Source organism: Schistocerca americana, chromosome 2, assembly GCF_021461395.2.
Source record: "Schistocerca americana isolate TAMUIC-IGC-003095 chromosome 2, iqSchAmer2.1, whole genome shotgun sequence".
Lineage (NCBI taxonomy): Eukaryota > Metazoa > Arthropoda > Insecta > Orthoptera > Acrididae > Schistocerca > Schistocerca americana.
This window is the reverse complement of record NC_060120.1, coordinates 280,468,765-280,492,722: the sequence shown is the minus strand read 5'-3', so window position 1 is coordinate 280,492,722 and position 23,958 is coordinate 280,468,765. Positions and strand designations below refer to the sequence as shown.

At 43.8% G+C, this 23,958-nt stretch overlaps 1 protein-coding gene across 1 annotated transcript in view; it reads left to right on the top strand.

Moving 5' to 3' along the window:
* The first annotated feature begins 726 nt into the window (after positions 1–726).
* Positions 727–23,958, top strand: part of LOC124596333 (BMP-binding endothelial regulator protein) — a 694,738-nt gene continuing 671,506 nt past the window's right edge. Inside the window, exon 1 of the mRNA XM_047135436.1 lies at positions 727–872. The gene's annotated coding sequence lies outside the window, so the exon portion shown is untranslated. The remainder of the gene's footprint in view (positions 873–23,958) is intronic.

Sequence of the window (23,958 nt, the reverse complement as noted above, 5' to 3'; positions counted from 1 at the left end):
ATGTCACTTTTCATATTAAGACAGTGTACGCGTCATAAAAGAAAACCAGCATTTAAAGTTTAAATCAACCACCACCGTCTATAGCAGGATGTTTACGTTGCCGGTGAGCTGCACGGCGCCGTCGACATGGCTCGGACAGGGTGGCACAGCACATCACGCTGGGCGCAGGGACAGTTTCCCGTGGACGAGGATTACCAGCGTGCGGGTGGGTCACGATATACTCGGCAGGTGGTTTGTAGGAACTGAGTGCAGCTTCCGTACGAGAAATTTCATTTGAAAGAGACGCTGAGTGCTTTAGATTGGTCACAGTTGGCCAGATGCGATCCAAGACGAAATAGTGTACTTTTTTTCTTGTTTTTGTACAGGAGAAGGTGTCATTGTACAGTCTTTGGGATGGGAGGAAGGAAAGACGCCCGAGGCGGCGGAGAAAAGACGCCAGAGGGGAAAAGAAAGCAGAGTGGCGCCTCGCCTCGACTGGATCATCGTAACTGTGGGGCCAGTCGCAGCCGCACGGGCGCCGTGGCGGTCGCAGTCCCGTGCCGGCAGCGATAATTGCGGCCGCTGGTAGCGGAGGCCGCGCGGCCAGTGCGCGTGTCTGGAGAGAGTAACGAGAGAGAGAGAGAGAGAAAGAGTGGGGGAGGGGGAGAGTGGGGGAGGTGGTGGGGGCAGGCCGGGCCGGCGCAGCGGCGGCGGCCGCGCCAGCCCGCGGCCAGTGGACGGCCGGTCGCCGCGCGCTGCGGACTGTGCTCTCCGGACGGCTCCAGCGCCTCCAGTTCCAGGTCGCCGCGTGTCACGTGCTCGCCGCGCAGACCAGCTGCCAGACGGACGCCAGCCAGCTGCCCGCTGACCCGCTGCTGCCTCGCCGAGCCAAGGTACTGTGCGACGCGTGTCGCCGCCTCTCGGCACACACGCCGTGTGACAGCTCCGCTATAATGTTTACTCCCCTCTCGTCGCCGCCGCACGCCGAAACTCACACGTATCAGCTTTCTCGTAACTGTCCGACATACACTACAGCCAACGTTCTTCTTCTGTGACCATTTCTCCAGTGTTACGCTGGCGACATCTGCTGGATCGAAACCTTTCCGACAGTTCAAGAAGTTGCATGTTCTCCTGGAGTGATAATCGTCTATAATAGCTGTTGTACCCGAGGGATGGGTAACAGGACCAGTCTTTTTCGTGTTAACATCGACAACAGAGCGCATAGCTTTTGTTACAGTCTCAGATTTTTGTCAGATGATGCAGTTGCTTCTGTGGAAACACTATCCCGTAAAACTGCAGTAATATCCAGCGTGTTGCGTCGTCTTCAAGTTTCTTGGAAGACTAAAACTGTGTGCCGGTTCGGGACTAGAATCCCGAATCTTTCCTACATGGGAAAATTTCAGTATCCTATTAAATCTCGAAAAAATATCAGCTTGATACGAACATTGACAACTTGCTCTTGATGTAGAGAAATACAAAGTTGGATTCTTCGCGAGAAACGTAAAAGTGTGTCTTTTCCAGCTACAGAATTAATTACCCAAAACCAGAGTGTGCCATTTCGCGTAAAGATTTGGAAGCAACACTGTCTGGAGGTATGAAACGCAACAACCACAAACTGTAGGCCACGATTCATTTGTAAGATATTGGGAGACTGTAATTTGTCTACAAAAAGATTACATACGAAACACTTTTACGGCCCTTACTCAAAACTTGGTGGATGTATAGGACCCTTATCAAATCGAATTAACAGGTGACATCGAGCTTGTACACAGAAGAGCGATACGGACAGTCACAAGCTCGCTTGACTGCAGACTGACACTCCAAGAAAGTCACTGCAAAACTCTCGAGAAGCTGTTCACAGAGACAAAAGAACCGCATTCCACGTCGGAAACTATTAAGCAGAGATTGTGCAGATAAAGTTAGATAAAAACATCGCACACTAGTGTAAGAGCAGTCCGCGAAAAGAACGGGAAAAATACTCTACATAAGCTGTAATAAAAATTACCCTCTGCCACACACTTCGCTTTTGTTCTTTGCGTGCAGATCCAGATGCTGTTCGTTCGAGAGGTCAATTTCCCCTGTTGCAGCAATGGCTTGTTCATTACACACTGATAGCGTATCAGAAAATTTCATTCATGCACTTACGTACCCGACAACTTATCTGTTCAGCTTGACGCGTGTTTTCGAAGTGTCCGATGTACCAAGAACTTCAATTTATCACACGTTACGCAAGCTCTGTCTGGGTGCAGGCGATACACCAGCCGTAAGAAATCCATTTTTCTCCAATGTGGTATCAACAATGCATTCCTCAGAGATTTTCGCTAACACTCGTGAGTGGATTTGCGCCTCGATCAACTACACTACTGGCCATTAAAATTGCTACACCACGTAGATGACGTGCTACAGACGTGAAATTTCACCGACAGGAAGAAGATGCTGTGATATGCAAATGATTAGCTTTCCAGAGCATTCACACAAGGTTGGCGCCGTTGGCGACACCTACAACGTGATGACGTGAGGAAAATTTCCAACCGATTTCTCATACACAAACAGCAGTTGACCGGCGGTGCCTGGTGAAACGTTGTTGTGATGCCTCGTGTAAGGAGGAGAAATGCGTACCATCACGATTCCGACGTTGATAAAGGTCGGATTGTAGCCTATCGCGATTGCGGTTTATCGTATCGCGACATTGCTACTCGTGTTGGTCGAGATCCAATGACTGTTAGCAGAATATGGAATCGGTGGTTTCAGGAGGGTAATACGGAACGCCGTGCTGGATCCCAACGGCCTCGTATCACTAGCAGTCGAGATAACAGGCATCTTATCCGCATGCCTGCAACGGATCGTGCAGCCACGTCTCGATCCCTGAGTCAACAGATCGGGACCTTTGCAAGACAACAACCATCTGCACGAACAGTTCACGACGTTAGCAGCAGCATGGACTATCAGCTCGGAGACCATGGCTGCGGTTACCCTTGCCGCTGCATCACAGACAGGAGCACCTGCGATGGTGTACTCAACGACGAACCTGGGTGCACGAATGTCAAAACGTCATTTTTTCGGATGAACCCAGGTTCTGTTTACGGCATCATGATGGTCGCATCCCTGTTTGGCGACAGTGCGGTGAACGCACATTGCATGCGTGTATTCGTCATCACCATACTGGCGTATCACCCGGCGTGATGGTATGGGCTGCCATTGGTTACGCGTCTCGGTCACCTCTTGTTCGCATTGTCGGCATTTTGAACAGTGGACGTTACATTTCAGATGTGTTACGACCCGTGGCTCTACCCTTCATTCGATCCCTGCGAAACCCTACATTTCAGCAGGATAATGCACGACCGCATGTTGCAGGCCCTGTACGGGCCTTTCTGGATACAGAAAATGTTCGACTGCTGCCCTAGCCAACACATTCTCCAGATCTCTCACCAACTGAAAACGTCTGGTCAATTCAAATGGTTCAAATGGCTCTGAGCACTATGGGACTTAACTTCTGAGGTCATCAGTCCCCTAGAACTTAGAACTAATTAAACCTAACTAACCTAAGGACATCACACACATCCATGCCCGAGGCAGGATTCGAACCTGCGACCGTAGCGGTCGCGCGGTTCCACACTGTAGCGCCTAGAACCGCTCGGCCACACCGGCCGGCGTCTGGTCAATGGTGGCCGAGGAACTGGCTCGTCACAATACGCCAGTCACTACTCTTGATGAACTGTGGTATCGTGTTGAAGCCGCATGGGCAGTTGTACCTGTACACGGCATCCAAGCTCTGTTTCACTCAATGCCTTGGCGTATCAAGGCCGTTATTATGGCTAGAGGTACTGAGTTCTCAGGATCTATGCACCCAAATTGCGTGAAAATGTAATCACATGTCAGTTCTAGTATAATATATTTGTCCAATGCATACTTGTTTATCATCTGCATTTCTTCTTGGTGTAGCAATTTTAATGGCCAGTAGTGTAGTTGTCTGTCAGCTAGGCGAGCGCGTTCGTTACGACAAAGTATTTTCATATATCAGTTTCTCGATGACGGTGTCGATTTGGCGTACTAAATGCAATAGATTAGCCGAAATAATTTCATGCTACTAAGTATTCGAAGAATTTTCGTATCGTTTGGTGTTTGTCTTCGAAGTGTCAGATTCTTGAAGAGACGTAATATAGACTGCACCCTAACCGCAAGAGTGTCATTTTTCTTCAAGATGGTGACAACATGCTATTTCTCTGAGAATTTCGCTGACTGGTACGCTTGCAGTTGCGGAACTGTCGATGGGTGCTCGTCAGTTTGACACACAAGCGCTTTCCGTATTTTCAAATTTTCTTTCCTCGGCGGATTCATGCATTACATAGATTTGATCAATTACTTATGATACACGAACTGGAAACGGCTAAGAGTGTTCTCGGAAGTTCAATGATTGTTAACGTATCTTAGACTATTTCGTCAACTCTCACATCTGGTTTTTTGTAACGGATAACCTAAACACCAGTTTGACGCAACACGTTAATACATTCTATTTATTACGCACGATAGACCAACCCCAAAGAGTTTATCATTTTCAGTAAAAGAATACCTGTTTCATTTTTCCTTCGCTCACGCGTGCGTCGTACCTGCTAATAATCATGCCAGTTTATTAACATTACATCCTGCATTGCGAGCAGATTAAGTAGTCATTTCTGTCATTGAATCTGTAAACAGATCTGAACCTTTCTCACAACATAAACCGCTGTGACAATTTCGTTTCTGTCAATCTACTGCAGTGTAACCATTCTTGTTTACATGCGCAATAATGTGAAGTGCAGTGTTTGTCTAAACTCGATCGGTGTCTTCTTGATCATGTAGATCGAAACTGATTTAAATCGTAAAACTCTTTTGTTTATTTACCAGTTTCTCCACGTGTGAATGATGATGATGATGATGATGATGATGATGATGATGGTTTGTGGGACGCTTAACATCGTGGTCATCAGCGCCCGTAAAAGTTCCAAATCTTTCCATTTCCCGAATGATGATGAGATGATGAGGACAGCACAAACACCCAGTCCCGGGGCGGAGAAAATCACCGACCCGGCCGGGAATCGAATCAGGGACCCTGTGATCTGTGTGGAAAATACAATTCGGGATGCTTCAACTTCTTTGTCTCGCAGATTCTGTTTCATAAAGTTTTCCTCGCATTACTTGACGTAAAATCAGTGTCGAAAAATATGGATTATTAGAGCACTAATTAGTAATTTAACAGTGAATTTGTGTTCTGTTCCATTGTCTTTAATCATTTCGGCAAAACCATCCTCATTGCATCCTAGCATTTCTTATTTTTAATTTATGATAAGAGACTTTTCACAGTACGTTTTTTCCTGTGTACCGGACATTAATTTTGTGAAAATAAGTGTAATATGCTGGAGTCGGCTTTCACTCATTCTTGTAACTGCAGTTAGCTCGAAATTTCCATTTTCTGCGTGAAGTTTCAAGTTCACCTTTCAGTGTGAATAATTACTGAGAGAATCCCGCCTTGTTTTCTGCATTCAGCAAATGAGTTTACTTACGACTACAGATAAAAGACATAACGTTCACATCATTCGCTGCTACCTTGATAGTGGTGTGTAAGAATACAACCTACATCGAGTGTTGGAGTTTTGTTTTGTTATTCTGCTAAAAATTCATGGAGCGACAGGGTGCTTAATTTGTGAGTTGGGCATAAGTCCCTCCAAATTTGTGCGCTACGAGAAATTTTTGGGCGAATTGTGAGTGGGAATTTCTCTGAATAAATTTAAATTGTGAACTCAGATCGGCAGCTGCATCCATTTCTGATGATTTCTCTCTTTCCACATTCTTTTATTTTCGCGGTGAACGTGTATTCGACTTCACATTCGACACTCCCACTCAATACGCCAACTCCCACCGGTATTACTCCAGTAAAATTACAGCGAAAAAGAGGCTCTTAAATGTGCAGACTAATTTTAGGGCCGAGTTTCTTTATTTTACAAAAACAATGAAAGAAAAAAATTTTTTGATAAAGATCAGTTTATTATTTCTTAAAATATTCGCCTTTATAATTTGTACACTTTTGCATACGTTGGAACCACTTCTGGAAACATTTTTCCACTCTTCATGTTGCTGTCTCAAAAACATTGGAAGTATTCGATAGGCCCTTGATGTGATAAAAGTCATTGTCGTCGTATCTTTTAAAACTTCTTGCCAGATTAAAACTGTGTGGTTAACCGGGACTCGAACCTGGGACTTTTGTCTTTCGCTTGCAGATGCTTCATTATCTTGCATATTTTGTTTGACGTAAGGAAACAAAAAGAAGTCGTCCTGTAATTAACCAGCCGAATACTGGCAATGAGATATTAATTCGATATTTTTGGGCGACAGATAATTAATGCTTAACGTACTCATAACGGCGTATTTATCGCAGTAAAGAATTCGACAATATCTCGCGATGTGAAGTTGAGCATCAATAGTGGACCAAAAATGGTAACCGAAAGCTTTTCTAGACTACCAGCGTCAGGAGATGTAGTGGTAGAGACGTTCAGAGAGAACTTGTGCAATTTCGTGAGTAAGTATCCTGATCATGCCTGTTGTTGTAGGGTGTGACCAAACCTTGCCAAGTGTAGATTGGGAGAGTCTCGCTATCAAAACTGGTGCTAGAGACAGTGACTCGTGTGACACTATTCTGAATGTCTTGCCCAAAAATTATTTCGATAATCAGAGAAACAACTCGAGAAGGTAACGTCTTTGACCCCATAGCAACAACCAGACATGAACTTCCTGAATCATTTAACTCAAAGTAAGGTATCAGTGATCATAAGGCTGTAACAGCATGTACAACAAGGAATAGAAGAAAGGTAGGAGAACATTTTTGCTTAGCAAGAATGACAGGGCACGAATTTCAGAGTATCTGAATAATCAATATTAATTATTCAGTGCTGGGGACGAATATGTGGAGCACAGATGGAAAAAGTTCAAAAGCATTTTTCAGTATTCCTTAGACAAGTATGTTTCGAGCAAGATCTTTAGGGATGGGAAAGAACGATGATGATTTAATAGCCGTGTTAGAAAACTGTTACGTAGACAAGGAGAGCTTCATCACAGATTGAAGAGAAGTCGAAACCTAGCTGACATACAAAAGCTGAGCGAAGCCAAAATGAGCGTAAGGAGACCAATGAGAGAAGCGTTAAATGACTTTGAACATAAGATTGTGCCAAACAATCTGACTAAAAACTCTAAGAAATTTTGGTCTTACGAGAAAATTCGAGAAATTAGAGCTACTGCAGAGGATTAGCGACAATCATTCTTCGTACGCACTATTCGCAAGTGGAACGGAACTGGGGGATCAGCCAGAACACCTTCCGCCAGACATCTGACACCTGGCATTACTATCATTAATAATGCTACGTTTTCAGTTGGCTTTCGTAGCGTCATCAGTGACTTTTGACAAACAAATTGTTGTATACGATTCAGGATCCTCTAAAGCAATCGTCACGACAGACTCAGTCCAGGTAAATAGACAAGTGATCATTTTCATAGAAGTACTTCGCGAAGGATCCACTTCTGTTGGTTTACGCTCATCTTGCAGTGCCCTAACAGTTTGCTGCTGCTTGGTTTCCGGCTCTATAAAAGCTGTATCTCACCTTTAGACACCGAGCGAGGTGGCGCAGTGGTTAGACACTGGACTCGCATTCGGAAGGACGACGGTTCAATCCCGCGTCCGGCCATCCTGATTTAGGTTTTCCGTGATTTCCCTAAATCACTTCAGGCAAATGCCGGGATGGTTCCTCTGAAAGGGCACGGCCGACTTCCTTCCCCATCCTTCCATAATCCGATGAGACCGATGACCACGCTGTCTGGTCTTCCCCACACCAACCAACCAACCAATCACCTTTAGACGTTGTAAACGGCTTTTGCATTTCCTCAGCATATCTTTGCATCATATTACTGGAACTCGTATTTGAGCTTTGGTCAATTTGTGCGGAATCTATCGCGATCTTTCTGGTTCATCGCTGACGGAAGCACAACCACGATGAAATCTCCAAAACCATTGTAAACAATATTTTCTACAGATTTCTAAATACATACTCTGAAAGCTTTCATATGATGCATGACGAAAGGTCCTCTACTAGTAGTAGTAGTAGTAGCAGTAATTTCCTTTTCTGTTTCGCTCGCAAATAGAGCGAGGGGAAAACCAATTGTCCACAAGCCTCCGTACGAACCCTAATTTCTCCTATCTTGTTTTAATGCTCCTTACAAGAAATGTGCTTTGGTGGGCAGTAGATTCGTTCTGCAGTCAGCCGCAAATGCTAGTTCTCTAATTTTTCTCAACAGCATTTCGTGAAGAAAAAGTCGTCTTCCCTCCAGGAATTCTCGCCTGAGTTGCCGAAGCATCTCCGAAATACTTGCGTGTTGATCGAACCTACCGATAACAAACCTAGCGACACGTCTCTGAATTGCCTCGATATCTTCATTTAATCCGACCTCGTGGGGATCCCAAACACTCGAGCAGTACTCAAGAAGAGGTCGCACTAGTGCTCTATATGCGTTCTCCTTCATACATCTGCATCTACATACATACTCCTTAAGCCACCATACGGTGCATGGGGGAGGGTACCCTCTACGACAACTAGTCGTTTCCTTTTCCGTTCCATTCGCAGATAGAGCTAGGAAAAAACGACTGTCTATATGCATCCTTATAAGCGATAATTTCTCGTATCTTCGTGGTCCCTACGCAAAATGGACGTTGTCCGCAGTAGGATCGTTCAGCAGCCAGCTTCAGATGCCGGTTTTCTAAACTTTCTCAGTAGTGTTCTTCGAAACGAATGTCTTCTTCCCCCCAGGGACTCGCATTTGAGTTGCCGAACCATGCGCGTAACACTTGCACGCTGATCGAACCTACCGGCAACAAATCTAGCAGCCCGCCTCTGAGTTGCTTCGATGTCTTCTTTCAATCCGACCTGGTGCGGATCCCAAAGATTCGTGCAGTACTCAAGAATAGGTCGCACTAGCGTCCTATATGCGGTCTCCATTTCAAATGAAGCACACTTTTCAAAAATTCTCCCAATAAACGAAGTCGAACATTCGTCTTTCCTACCACAGTCTTCACATGCTCGTTCATATCGCTTCACAACATTACGCCCAGGTATTTAAACGACGGTACTGTGTCAAGCAGGACACTATTAATGCTGTATCCGAACATTACGAGTTTTTTTTCTCTACTCTTCTGCATTAAATAACATTTTTCTACATTAAGAGCCATCTGGTATTCATGGCGCCAACTAGAAATTTTGTCTAGGTCATCTTGTATGACCCACAAGTCACTTATCTCAGACACCTTACTGTACAACATAGCATCATCAACGAACAACCGCAGATTTCTGCTCACCCTGTCCGCCAGATCATTAATGTATTCAGAAAATAGCTGAGTAGTATGGCACTCTGACGCACTCCCGATGTTACCACACCTCCGGTGAACACTCGCCGTCGAGGAGAACACACAGAGTTCTAATAGTTAAGAAGTCTTCGAGCCAGTCAGATATCTGGGAGCCTATTCCGTATGCACGTACCTTCGTTAATAGTCTGCGGTGGGTACCGTGTCGAACGCTTTTCGGAAATCTAGAAATATGGAATCTGCATTTTGCCCTTTATCCATAGTTCGCGGTATATCATGTGGGAAAAGAGCAAGCTAGGTTTCGCACGAGCGATGCTTTCTAAAACTGTGCTGATCCATGGACATGAGCTTTTCGGACTCTAGGAAATTTATTATATTCGAACACAGAATATGGTCTAGAATTCTGCAGCAAACCGATATTAAGGATATTGGTTTCTAATTGAGGGGGCCGTTCTCTTACGCCTGTCATATGCAGGCGTCACGTGCGCTTTTTTCCAGTCGCTTATAGATGAGGTACACTTTCCTAGAATTCTCGCAATAAACGAAAGCCTCCCCTACCACCGTTGTTAATGCTTGTGCCACTACATATCGCTCTGCAACGCTACGCCTAGATATTTAATCTGGGTGACTGTGCCGAGCAACACACCTCTTATACTATATTCGAACGGTACAGAACCGTTTATCCAACTCATCTGCATTAATTTAGATTTTTCTACATTTAGAGGAAGCAACCATTCATTATGCCAAATATAAATCTTTTTTGAGTCATCCTGTATCCTACAGTCATTCAACACCGTCACTTTCTCGTTCACTACGGCTTCATCAGCTAACAGTCGCAAATTGCTGCTCACCCTATCCGTCAGACCATTTATGTATGTAGAGAACAAGAGCAGTCCTGTCACACTTCTCTGGGGCAATCCTGACGATATCCTTGTGTCTGATGAACACTCGCCGTCGAGGACAACATATAGGTTTCTATTACTTAAGAAGTCTTCGAGGCCCTGAAGGTGGCTGATTACCCAAAGCCGAACCAAATGGTTAGAGGCATTATTACTGAGGAGACGAGATACTGGCAGAAGTAAAGCTGTGAGGACCGGGCGTGAGTCGTGCTTCGGTAGCTCAGATGGTAGAGCACTTGCCTGCGAAAGGCAAAGGTCCCGAGTTCGAGTCTCGGTCGGGCACACAGTTTTAATCTGCCAGGAAGTTTCATTATTACTGAGTTACATCTTCACGCAAGTCGTTAAAACTCATCCAATGCAAACTTTCGTATGAAGTTTCCAACCCTCCACTACCCTGTTTCTTTTAACGCTCATTGTAACGGATCTACTCCTATAGTTTCTGAGCTGCCATTGTTTTTAGTTGTAGCAAACTACAAATTTTAAGACAATACTAATGTCACATGTCACTAGCGCCATGCAGGGTGCGTTCGTAAAAAACATGTAAAGTCACACTCGTGTTGGTGACCAACTTTTACGAGATCAGAAAGATGTCTGATAGAGCGTGCGTCACAGCATCATCAAACGTCCGTGGAAACACGTAACTTACACGGTAATATTCCTTATTCAGGATGTCCATAAAGTCTCGCTATCGTTTCAAAAATCCAAGCTTGTGAAGTATTAAGTTTAGAGTACCGTGGTTTTTTTGCAAAATGTTTAGCGGCTCTCGAAGTTCTTTCGGCTTGTGCCCCATTTGTCGCTAGTAGGACATCAAGGCGATATTCGACTTCTCCCACTGCAGCATTATCAGTTCTGATTGCTTCATTGATTCGTGCACGAACAGTAGCGAGGTCATTGACTGGTGTTACGCGCACGCACTCCACAAAAAGGATGTGTGGTGGTGAAACATCGGAAGGGCGCGTGGGCCATGTGATGGGGCCATCACGACCTATCCTCCTCTCAAGAACTGTCATTCAGAAAATCCTGAACGCTCAGCTCCAATGGCGGGGTTGGTTGGTTGAGCCGACCGGAGTGGCCGAGCGCTTCTAAGCGCTTCAGTCTGGAACCGCGCGACCGCTACGGTCGCAGGTTCGATTCCTGCCTCGGGCATGGATGTGTGTGATGTCCTTAGGTTAGTTAGGTTTAAGTAGTTCTAGGTTCTAGGGGACTGATGACCTCAGCTGTTAAGTCCCATAGTGCTCAGAGCCATTTAAACCATTTGGTTGGTTGATTTGGGAGAGGGGACCAGACAGCGAGGTCATCGGTCCCATCGGATTAGGGAAGAATGGGGAAGGAAGTCGGCCGTGCCCTTTCAAAGAAAGCGATTTAGGGAAATCGTGGAAAACTTAAATCAGGATGGCCGGACGCGGGTTTGAACCGTCGTCCTCCCGAATGCGAGTCCAGTCTGTTAACCACTGCGCCACCTCGCTCGGGCCATGGCGGAGCATTGTGATAATGGATGATAATGGACAGCTGCAGCTCTTCGATCTGTGGTAGCAGGAACTGTTCCACCATGTCCATACGAACATTCCCCGTTTCTGATTTCTCTGCGAAGAGAAATAGGCCCATCATCCTATCCTCCATTATGCCACATCAAAAATTAAGTTTCGGACTATGACGGATGTGTTCACTTGTGTTGTGTTAGTTTTCGCAGCCCCAAATCACAATGTTGTGTTGATTCACATGTGGAACGTTGCTTTATGCAAAGACAGGCATTAGGTAGTCTTGTCAGTATCTATAGATGCCATCGTGGAATACGCCAATGAAAACGGCAGAGGACGATCCTTTTCCCGGAATGTTTGTACCATTAGGTCTTTTTACACAAAAAGGAATAACCGCTTATTTAACACTTTATGGACAGTTGATCTCGCTTCGTGCAATCCGCGTGGTGCACGAGGAATTGACTCCTATGTGCTCCGTTCAAATGAGTTTGCAATCTGTCAACAAATGCTGGAGACACAGGGGGTCATCCACTTTGAGGAAGGACTTTGACACTGCATGTCCCTTTAAAGAGACCACCTAATTATCGTTGTTGCTGCCGGTGGTGCGTTCCCATACCGGGGTTAGCAATTTCGCAGTACTGTTATCAAAGATTTGTATTGTGCATACGGATGATACGTGTCTCCTTCTCCTGGTCTGTCGTCATTTTGATGCACTCCATGTCAGATCTGTAACAAAGGACAAAGTAAAAAAAAAAATTAAAAATTGTTTAACGTTTCACAACAAATCTCGATTCTGTATCTCCAATAGTTAAATGGTAGCAGGACTTTATGGCCACATTGTACTTCATACGTTGTTAATACAATGATGAAGACAGATCACCTGCCACAGCCGCCAAAACGCTCGAGCTTGATCGATATCATTGTAGCAATCAAAGCTGCGCTCTGCCAAAACTACGGTTCGGTCGTTTTGGTGCAGTACATAAATGGCGTAGTGAATGGTAGGATTATCAGAAGTACTTTTAGCATTGGTAGGGAAAGAAACATAAATGGATGCGTGAGAGAGGAACTGGGATTCGACGGCTTCTCTTTGTTTTTTTGTTTTTTTATATTTTTTTTTATTTGTTTGTTTGTTTTGCACATAATAAAACAGCATATCGTTTGCTGTTAGTCCACTGAGTATCTTACAGTCTTCCAAAATATAAATTGCATTTCATAAGTAATAAAAATGAGTTGATCGCGTAACTTATGCGCTTCTACGTAACCGAATAAATTACTTCTGATACAAGTACGGTTCACATGCACAAACATAAAGAATCTATATAATTTTTGTCGCTAATTGATGAAAGGTAAGAGTTTCCTGTTATTACTGATAAGTTTGAAAGTCTGTGAAAAACACAAACATGTTTTATATAAGCTCGTCGAAGTATTGAAACAATGTTTGATATGCTTTTGTTTTGTGTCTCTTTTTTAATTTTTACCCTTTTATGTGGAAATTGCGTTTTCTAGCGCTACATGATAAATCTGTATTGTTTTTATTTCATTTTGCTGAAACATCCTTGAGTTTCACGTTACAAATCAACAATTTTCGAATAAAACCTGGATTCAACACTGACAGTTTCAGTTTTGCTGTAATTACTTTTTCTTTTAAATAACAGACAGCAGGACAACTATGTAGAACAAAAATGTTTCGTAGATTAAGTGGCCCTTTGTATATCCTCACTCAGTTTGTAGACGGTTTACCGCACCCCGTTTCTAGGGAAACATAGTAAGAGATTGATCGCATACGCATACACAGCGATCGGAACGAGGTAACGCTCGATATATACAACACACCTAACGTCACGTAACGCGGATACGTCTTAACTGACCAAAGCTACTAGCAAAACTATCGTAGTCTACACTTACTTATGATAGTCCACGGTAGCATCCGTTAGTTTTACAGCTCTAGTAGCAAGTAATCAGAAGCGTTGCACTCGAAGACAGCTCCAGCAAAAATATTTGAAGCCGTGTATCGGATGGAGTGACAGTGCGCTGGGTCCCCCATGTCTGGCAAAAACTCGGAAGAGGTTGCTGGCCGCTCGTCGTGAATCTGTTATACCGCTCCGCACCGCGCATAGCGCGAAGTATTTGCAGCTGCGGTGCCAACGCACTCGCGGGACTCGGCATACAGCTTCTTCCCCTGCAGGGCCACCACAGCGTACAATCTTTTTTTTTTTTTTTTTGCCTTCTGCGGCATCTTGGCCTGTGCACTTTTATACACTACCCACAAATGATTGCCGTACAGAACGCTGCCTCTTTTGCGTAATTTCCCTTCGTACGAGCAGTTCACATGCCGGAGATAATAGGCATTCAAACGTCCTTTTCTGACATGCTATCCGTATTATTACGAAGTTCATCCTGCTGCCATCTATCTCCCTGCATGTTCCATAGGCAGTCCTTCCGCAAGCCTCTTCATCTCAGAATAACTTCTGCAATATACGTCCGTTTGAATCTGGTTACTGTATTCGTTTCTTGGACTCGTTCAACTTTTTTTACCCCTTACACTTAGTTCCAGTTCCAAACTGACAATTCCTTCATGCCTCAAAATGAGTTCTATGTAACGATGCCTTGTTTTAGTCAAGCTGTACCACAAATTTCTTTTTTGTCCAACTCGACTCAGCACCTCCTCATTAGTTACATGACCTACTCATCTAATCTTCAGCGTTCTTTTGTACCATCGCATTTCAAAAGTGCTCACTTCTGTACCAACTCTTAGATTTAGAACTGCAATATTGTCCGTAACAATAACGTCTTCTAGTAGTGCTTCTTGATATATTCGTTCCATCTTATTTTAAATGTCTGCATTTGATTCCATTATTCATATTTTCTAGTCATTATGCTGTGGCTGTTATTTTGAAGTACAAAAGAACTGGGACTAGTAAAAAGCGATATTCGTTGTTATGTTCGTTCCCAAGATATACACCGAAAAAACATTGAGGATTCCAGGAGAAAAATAATCTGTGGATGGAAACCCATGTCCGAAACTGTCTTCTGCCAAGGCAACGGAATATCGCATTCATAGGAGACAAGGCCTATCATTGCAGTAGTCATCTCTCAACTAGCGATCGAAACAATTAGTTGTTATCACTGAATAACAAACGACGTTGCGAGACGTTCTCCCTACGATATTGATGATGAGCCCCCATACTCCGAGGAGCGTAGGGGACGATGCGGGAGACCCGCACCGCCTTACTAGGCAACGTCCTAGAGGAGGTGGTTTGCCGTTGCCTTCCTCCGACCGTTATGGGGTGGATGTCGATGATGAAGACGACACAACAACACCCAGTCATCTCGAGGCAGGAAAAACCCTGACCCCGCCGGGAATCGAACCTGGGACCCTGTGTGAGGACAGCGAGAACGCTACCGCAAGACCACTAGATGCGGACTCCCCACAATGAAATGATAATTAAATCAAGACCCTAAGCTGTCAACAGGCGTTGATATACTTCAACGGGCACAGTTGAAAATGTGTGCCCCGACCGGGACTCGAACCCGGGATCTCCTGCTTCTATGGCAGACGCTCTATCTATCTCAGCCACCGAGGGCACAGAGGATATTGCGACTGCAGGTATTTATCCCTTGCACGCTCCCCGTGAGACCCACTTTCCCAACTTAAATGTCCACGCGCTACATTCGTAGTGCCCCTGCCCATTACACTCATTAGTCGCGGCAATCTTACAGAGTCCCGTAAGAGTTCAGGCAATGCGCGTGCACACAGTACAGAAGAAGGTCAATGGCCGGTTAGCCCTAACTATGTGAGGATGGTATCTGTTCTTTCGAACATGTCCGAAAGAACAGATGCCATCTTCATATGTGTTCTCCCTACAGTCTGTCAGCGTACAAAGTCACGTTTGCTGCCGAACGGGTGGCCTAGTGGCAGGCACCAGTGCCTATAACTCCCATGCTCAGTAGCGTCGTTGGATGACGTTTCCGGACACGAGTTCCTATTCTAGATTTGTTCCTCAAGACACCCTCTATAACCCCTCGAACTTCCTCGCAACATTTCTGGAACACCATGTATATGTCCACTGTCATCAGTGTGCAACTTTCGAAAATGTGGACCTTGGAGTTTCGACCAAGAAAATCTCTGCTGCGACACAAAATCTTTGAACACTCTCTGGTTTGCCTAATGCATGATTTGCACGTAATAGTTGTTCCCCATGGCAATGTTTGTGTATTGCTGTGAAACTAATATAACTGGAAAACATAAATTATATTTTCCAGAGTGATACGCGCACCAGGATTAATTCCATGGATGCTAACAACTGTGATTAATGCTCTCAAGTCGACCTTATGATGTAGACAATTCCTAACACCACGCCACATTAAATGTTTACTTGTTTCATTTTTTCTATCTTGACACAGCTAAAGAAAGACTTCCACAATGCTACAAACAATCATTAAAAACATGTACCATTTGATGATAAGCAGCTAGGCGACTTGTAACCGGTCATGCTTTAATAATAACTGAACCATCACAAATGCGACTGTTTGCAGTTAATTCGAAATGTTTTGTTCAGCACCAACGCAGTGTGCCACATTCATCCATTACGAAAGTTTTATATTTTTTTTAGATTCTATTCTTCCTTGCCAGTACTCGTTTCGAACATTTTGTCCATTTTCAGATGGCTGCGTCGCACTTGGTTATTGAGCGTTTACAACCCAGCTGTATCCGAAAACATGCATTTTCCATGTAGTACGAAATGTCACGTTCATTCACTTACCACCGCTGTACACACTTTTATCAGTGGAGCTACGAATGTTCTGAAAGGATGGGTTGCCGCTAAAATTTGGACGCTCCGAAATGCGAGACCAGCAAGTAAGCGCCATGCCACAATCCATGGTTATAGAAATACCTGAGAAACGTACGACTGAAGATAAGATCTCATAGGAGATAGAACTTGGTAAATCGTTCTTACTGGGCATCATCAAAGGCGAGGGTACCACCCAGCATACCAGAAGATAGAGCGACAGGACCGTTGTTGTTCTTCAAATGGTTCAAATGGCTCTGAGCGCTATGGGACTTAACTGCTGTGGTCATCAGTCCCCTAGAACTTAGAACTACTTAAACCTAACTAACCTAAGGACATCACACACATCCATGCCCGAGGCAGGATTCGAACTTGCGACCGTAGCGATCCGCTGTTGTTCTCGATATGTGTAAACGACCTGGCGGATAACGTCGGCAGTTCTGTTAAGATGCTCGCAGACGACGCGGTTTGGATTCAGATGTTGCAGTTGGTAACTTGTTCAAAATGCAGACAGACTTTCAGGTGATCACCACCTTATGGATAGACTGCCAGTTGACTGTAAATCGAAACAGATGTAATTTAATCAGCGTAAGCAGACGAATAGCTCTGCTGTCAGCGATCAGTTGCTGGAATCAGTCACAACATTATTGTACCTACGAGGTTCTGTCTAGTCATGTAAAGTCAATGATGACATACATCTAGTCGTGGGGAAGGTATATGTCACACGTAGATTTATCGGGAGAATTGTAAGGAAGTGTAATTCACACAAGAAAGACGTCGCTTACAAAATCTTCGTTCGACCAATCCTTGAGTACTGTTCATCGGTTTGGGAACCAAAACGGGTTAACGGAAGAACAACAAAAACATTCTGTCCTCATTGGCTCAGCTGAATGCTGTGCTTCTTCCCTTGACGAAGTCACGGTCGGTTTCCTTCTACGTCGTCACTGCTCTGAATGTCTCAACGATATAGTCGTCGACGGCACGTTAACCACCAACCTACCTTTTCAGTGTCATCGTATCGTTCATGTCTCTATCACCTACGAATAACTTTTACAAAGTAACTCCTGCTGAGAAGAAAAGCTCCTGGTTTTTAGCGAAGGTGCACGTACCGTTATCTTCCTACGTACATCACTTCGCATTATAAACTGAAGTGTCCCGCCGTGTTTTTTCTAGTTGTATATGAAGACTAATCCGAGGAGGACTACTGCAGGCACTACATGTCCCTGTCTCTAATATGTATGCTGATTCACAAGGAAGGTTGGTGCATATAATTTATTACAGCTAAGCCAGACAAGTAGTCCGGCCGTAGATATTCTGTGCTACCCGTGCCAACCGGTAATTATAATAATTACTTTCATCGTAAGATGCACACTCCCTTGGTGGATATTTTCCCACAGCCTTGGTTTTTTTGACGTCGTCAATGCCGTGGAAACCGAATATTAACAACTACCTAAGAATGATTTATTCAATGGCACTACGTGTCCCTGTTTGATGCTGAATGTTTACATCTTTATCATCTTGCACTCTAAAACACGGAATCACTGTCAGAATCGGCGGCCTTCCTAATTTCAGTTACCTTTTAACAATACACGTTACGATATACTCGTACGCTGCTAAGAACCAAATGAAATTGGGTATATTTCTGGTCTCCGGAGAAAGTGGTACCCACCCCTCGATTGAGAGGTTAAAACGTTTTGACACTTTTTTGACCAAAGACAATGTCATATCGCTGAAAATCATTCAGCGAGATTTTCGTAGCCTAATAAAGAAATTGTTTTCACGGCGACGGTGGTTTCCACCAAGAGCGGCGTAAACATCACTTGCCGCTTGTTTTGGCGGGCCCCGTGGGGTAGCCGCGAGGTCTTGGGGGCCTTGCCACGGTTCGCGCTGCTTCCCCCGTCGGAGGTTCGAGTCCTCCCTTGGGCATGGGTGCGTGTGTGTATGTGTGTGTGTGTGTGTGTGTGTGTGTGTGTGTGTTTTGTCCTTAGCGCAAGTTAGTAGTATGTAAGCCTAGGGACCGATGACCTCAGCAGTTTGGTCCCATAGGAAATTACCAGAAATTTCAAATTTTGCTAGTTTCTGTCGAAAATCAGTAATCTTTCGGGCGGCGTGCGATTTAAACGTCTGCAACGACAGCATAAAAGTACTTCAGTGTATTTTTTACGTTGGAATTTATTTTTAGTGTGTTTTATATGTGTCCTGCTGCCTTGATCCATTGATCCAGTCTCCAATACATGACATATTCAATCGCACACACACTTACACCGATGACTTGAATTCCAATAAAATCATAGAATGAATTAGGTTGTAAACTTGTTGCTGTCGAGGGAATTTCTCGTCACGTCTCTTAAAGAGCTATACTACTGAATGTTTCTCATGTATTTCTGCTATTCTGTCGCAAAAGGTCATAGTTACATTGAAAACAAAGACAAAATTGATGCCTGTATCTCGGAGGTTAATGTAGCTGTGAATGCGCGATGCTGTTTGTCTTATGATCCCCTGGCCTAAATGAAAAGAGACTGAGAATACTTTTAACGAGTCAACAGTTATGTCACGTGAGAAACCTAAGGTTCTCACCTTCTGTGCTCCATGGAGTGCGTTTTGCGCAGCTGACGTTCCACTTTCTTCCTTGAACCCCAACATCCAGATCTCGCTTTCATACGGTAATAAAGGCAGAACCACAGTGTTGCCGAACGTAAATTTACCATTCGTTTATGTCAAAGCGTTAACTGAGTAATCCCACAAGAACTGTTAAACCTCTTTCATTTATACGCTGAATCATTGTTATTCTTTAGATATATGCAGACTCTAAGGAATAAAATGTGAACACATGTTCAAGGATGATATCATTATGAACAATGTATGATCTCACTGTTGATTTTGCTTTGAAGTCATAATTCCTGCCTTGTTACTAAGATTCATAACTTTTATTCATTATGTCAAATATTAGATCTTATTTATGAATTCAATGTGGCGACATTTAAGAGCGTCTTACACCAGACGCGTTTCAATTTTGTTCATAAAATATCAAGAGTGGTCATTGATGCTTGTTGCTTTTCTTTTACAGTAAACGCCAACGATCACTGATGATGCTTTGTAAATCAAATTGAAACGCGTCTGGTGTAAAACACTCTTAAATCGTAGCGCATATGAGACATAAAAAATATTAAACGATAATAATAGCTACTTTAGAAGATGGCCATGCAAACAAAGATATCATGTTCAAAACAATTTTATTCTCTAGAAGACGAAAGTTGAAGCCTTCAGTTTCTGTAAGATAGTTTGAAAGTCTTTGACAAAAAGTGATTCGTTCAGGTCAGTGACTTCTGGTTTTCTTCCCATGTTCCCATTACTTTATGTTGATGCGGTATTCAGTCCGAAGTCTGACTCGATACAGTTACTCAAGCTACTTTATCCTGTGCAAGTCTCTTCATCTCTAAACAACTACTGCAGCTTCTACCCATTTCAACCCCCTTACTGAAGTCGCCTCTTTGTCTGTACACTGGTTAAAGAGCGTGTCACATTGTTATTAATCCCATTCTTCTTGCCAGGATGGCCTACTGCATCCACTAGCTTGTGTGGTAGCGCGCTCTACTCAGGAAAATCAGTTTTGTTGATTCCCAAAGCATCTATCCTGACGCATTCCAGTCAACAGTTGTCGCCTCAGATGTATTTACATGACTGATCTCAAGAATAGCTAGGCCCACACCAGAACTTTTAACACTCGACTTATGAAACTGCTGAGTGGTATTGGCGTTAGCTCAGTTCTCCTGTAGGTCGTAAAATTCTCGTTTGGTTGCTCTAAAATTCGGCTGGGCTGTGAGTTTATCGGGACGGATACTGTGTGAATCAACAGCTTGCTGACCTCTTTGAGGGGTCGCCATTTACCACAGCACTGCCTGCACGGTCACTGGTTCCATGTATCAGCAAGGAGCCAAACGGCGCAACAGCGAACGTACTGGAATCACACCCGAGAATGTCGGACTTTAAACACAAGTGCGGTCATAGAGATTTGAGGTTTCCTTGGTTTCTCGCAGGACGTTACCCTGGACGGAGAGTTATCTTACAGGCACACAAGTAATTAGTGTACCCCGTGGATGCCGTAAAGTTGCACATTAATGACTTAGCAGACAGTACTAGATGAAATCTCGCACTTTTCAAAAATGACACAATTTTTTATGAGGTAAAATTTGCAGTAATATCCAGTGTAAGTAGGCTGTTCAGGTTTTTATGTTGGTAACCCCACGTAGCGCTCTGTATGAAAATAATTAACTGTGCTGTGTGCAGTCTGTGGTTGGTTGGCATTGTTGTAATATTCGCTATTGTAGTGATGGGCAGCTGTATGCGAACAGCGCGTAGCGTTGCGCAGTGGGAGGTGAGCCGCCAGCAGTGGTGGATGTGGGGAGAGAGATGGCGGAGTTTTGAGAGCGGATGATCTGGACGTGTGTCCTCAGAGACAGTAAATTTATAAGACTGGATGTCATGAACTGATATATATATATATATATATATATATATATATATATATATATATATATATATATATATAATGACTTTTGAACACTATTAAGGTAAATACATTGTTTGTTCTCTATAAAAATCCTTCATTTGCTAACTATACCTATCAGTAGTTAGTGACTTCAGTAGTTAGAATCTTTTATTTAGCTGGCAGTATTGGCGCTCGCTGTATTGCAGTAGCCGGCCGCGGTGGTCTAGCGGTTCAGGCGCTCAGTCCGGAACCGCGCGACGACTACGGTCGCAGGTTCGAATCCTGCCTCGGGTATGGATGTGTGTGATGTCCTTAGGTTAGTTAGGTTTAAGTAGTTCTAAGTTCTAGGGGACTGATGACCACAGATGTTAAGTCCCATAGTGCTCAGAGCCATTTTTTTTGTATTGCAGTAGTTCGAGTAACGAAGATTTTTGTGAGGTAAGTGATTCATGAAAGGTATAGGTTGTTGTTAGTCAGGGCCATTCTTTTGTAGGGATTGTTGAAAGTCAGATTGCGCTGCGCTAAAAGAGAGAAATGTCTGTGCACGTTCAGTTTTGCTCAGCTGTTTGAAAATCAAATAACGTAAGGGGTTATTTTTCTAAGGGGGCGTTTCACCAGTTGCCTCTCTACAAAATATAATCCTGATGAAAATATTGGTAATTCGTTGTGACTGTACTGAAGTGCAAAGCTGGGCCCAGAGTGTGGTATTCTTTGAATGTAGGATGAATGAGATTCATGTAGTACTGTAACAGTGTGTAGCTATGTGAGGTCCAACTACCACATGGGCTCCGTTATAGGTAAACAAATGTAGGATACGATTCGATGTCACCATACTGGGAAATTACAGTTCGTCAGCCAGATAGTCGCATACAAAACACTTGTTCGTTCCTTACGTGGATGCCTAAAACAACAAAAAGTACTCTCTACCACGAACTTCACAGTGATTTGTAGAACAGAGATGAGTATAGATGTGGATATAATAGATACCCAGTGACTGGTGTCGAAAAAAGAATGAGCAAAGCAGCGATAACTTTTTATACATTATGAAATAACCTCTTTACAGGAATGTATGAACAAAATATTATTGTACATTAAGGGTAAACCGAAGGAGATCGCGCTCTTGTAAAGAGACTGGCCTTATATTCGATGGAATGGAGGCTGTAATCTGCAACTCGAAATCCTGAATTAGATTTTTCTGGTTTTTCCCTAAATTAATTCGTGTAATTGCCGGGGTGGGTCCGAGGCCACGACCGACTACCTGTCCCATCCTTGTCAAACTAGACCTGTAGGTACCAACATACAGAGCGTTAATCACTCAAAACTTGCACCGCTTTTATTTCGTGAAAGTTTCAAGATATCGAAATGTGGTTTCTGGCAAAAGGGGAAGGGTACCACGTAACTTAGCGCTTACGTCAGCCGAAACGTTGAATCGTGAATTTTGTGTGCGTCTCTCTCTCTCTCTCTCTCTCTCTCTCTCTCTCTCTATTTATCTATCTATCTATCTAATATTCAGCTGCACCCCTAACGATGTCGATGGACTGGGAGTGTGTTTGAAGGTAACTTTTGTACGTCGTTCTTGAGTAACTCGAAAATTACGGCCTGTAGCAAATAAAAAATTATTTTACATTTTTTACAAGGAAAGTCCTGTTCGTTTCTTTTCTTTAGAGCTGATCGCTTGTAGTACTCCTTAACGTTGACTTTAAAATTTCTCGTAAGATAAACGTGCGATAATGCAAACGCTAGACCATTGGAATATTCTATGACGATGGGGCTGTAATGCGAAGCTCGACCATTGACTCAAACCTACCGACTGTTTACCAGTTACCACAAAATCTGTATAGGAGTTGTTTTCCCGTTGTGAATCGTTAATACTACGAAATGTCCACCAGCCTTCAAAGAGTTATTCGCACATGAATAAAAATACTGCTAAACGTGGGGGGCTGCCATGTTTTTGTTGAAAAGACACAGCATATATCATCCCCAACCTTTGACCGGTCTGAAATTGTCCTTCATCTCTAACGACCTCGTCATAGAGGGGACGTTAACCCATCCCATTCTTTGCGTCTGTCAGCAGAGTCCCGTCTGCCGCTTGGTGAATTCGTCGCTTCGTAAAAGGGCAGAGGCGCTGCGCTAGTTTTTGTTCTTCCTGTCGCCACTCTGAGATCACCAGTGACTATATTTAACAGCGTTGTTTGCATTTTTCAGACATACTTTTCTCGGGCGTTAAAAGGCCGCGAATGAAAATGCTTGCCAGATTACTCATTTCCTTGTCAAACTCGTGTGACAGCTGTGTAGATAAAAAGACGTAACAAGTGCGCTTTTCGCGAGATAATCGCTGGGTGGCCTCTTAGGCAGCGAGTCAAGTGGACTTTGCTTCAGAAATGTAGAACTGAATAGAGCTTCAAGAGATGCAAACGATTTTATGACTTGCCAGGGTATCTGCTTTTGTGTTACGAAACGTACAGAAAATGCCTGGAAGGAAAGGAGATGTTTGAGCAAACGATTACGGTTGTGTTTAAGAGCAGTTGAAACCATAATTTCGTACAAAGGAAATTGCTTCACAACCTTACCTAAAGTCTGGAATATGATAATTAAAGACAACATTAATAGTTTTCTGGGGTAACTCACCACTTAGACGTAAAGTATTGATTGCACAAAAGAGAGCAGTGAGAATAATTAGTGGTGTTCACCCAAGGACGTCATGTAGGCACCTTTTCAAAGAGTTAGGTATTTTAACTGCACCATCAGATTACATATACTCGCTAATGAAATACGTTACAAATAATCCCTCTCAATCCGCGAAGCCGGCCGAAGTGGCCGTGCGGTTAAAGGCGCTGCAGTCTGGAACCGCAAGACCGCTACGGTCGCAGGTTTGAATCCTGCCTCGGGGATGGATGTTTGTGATGTCCTTAGGTTAGTTAGGTTTAACTAGTTCTAAGTTCTA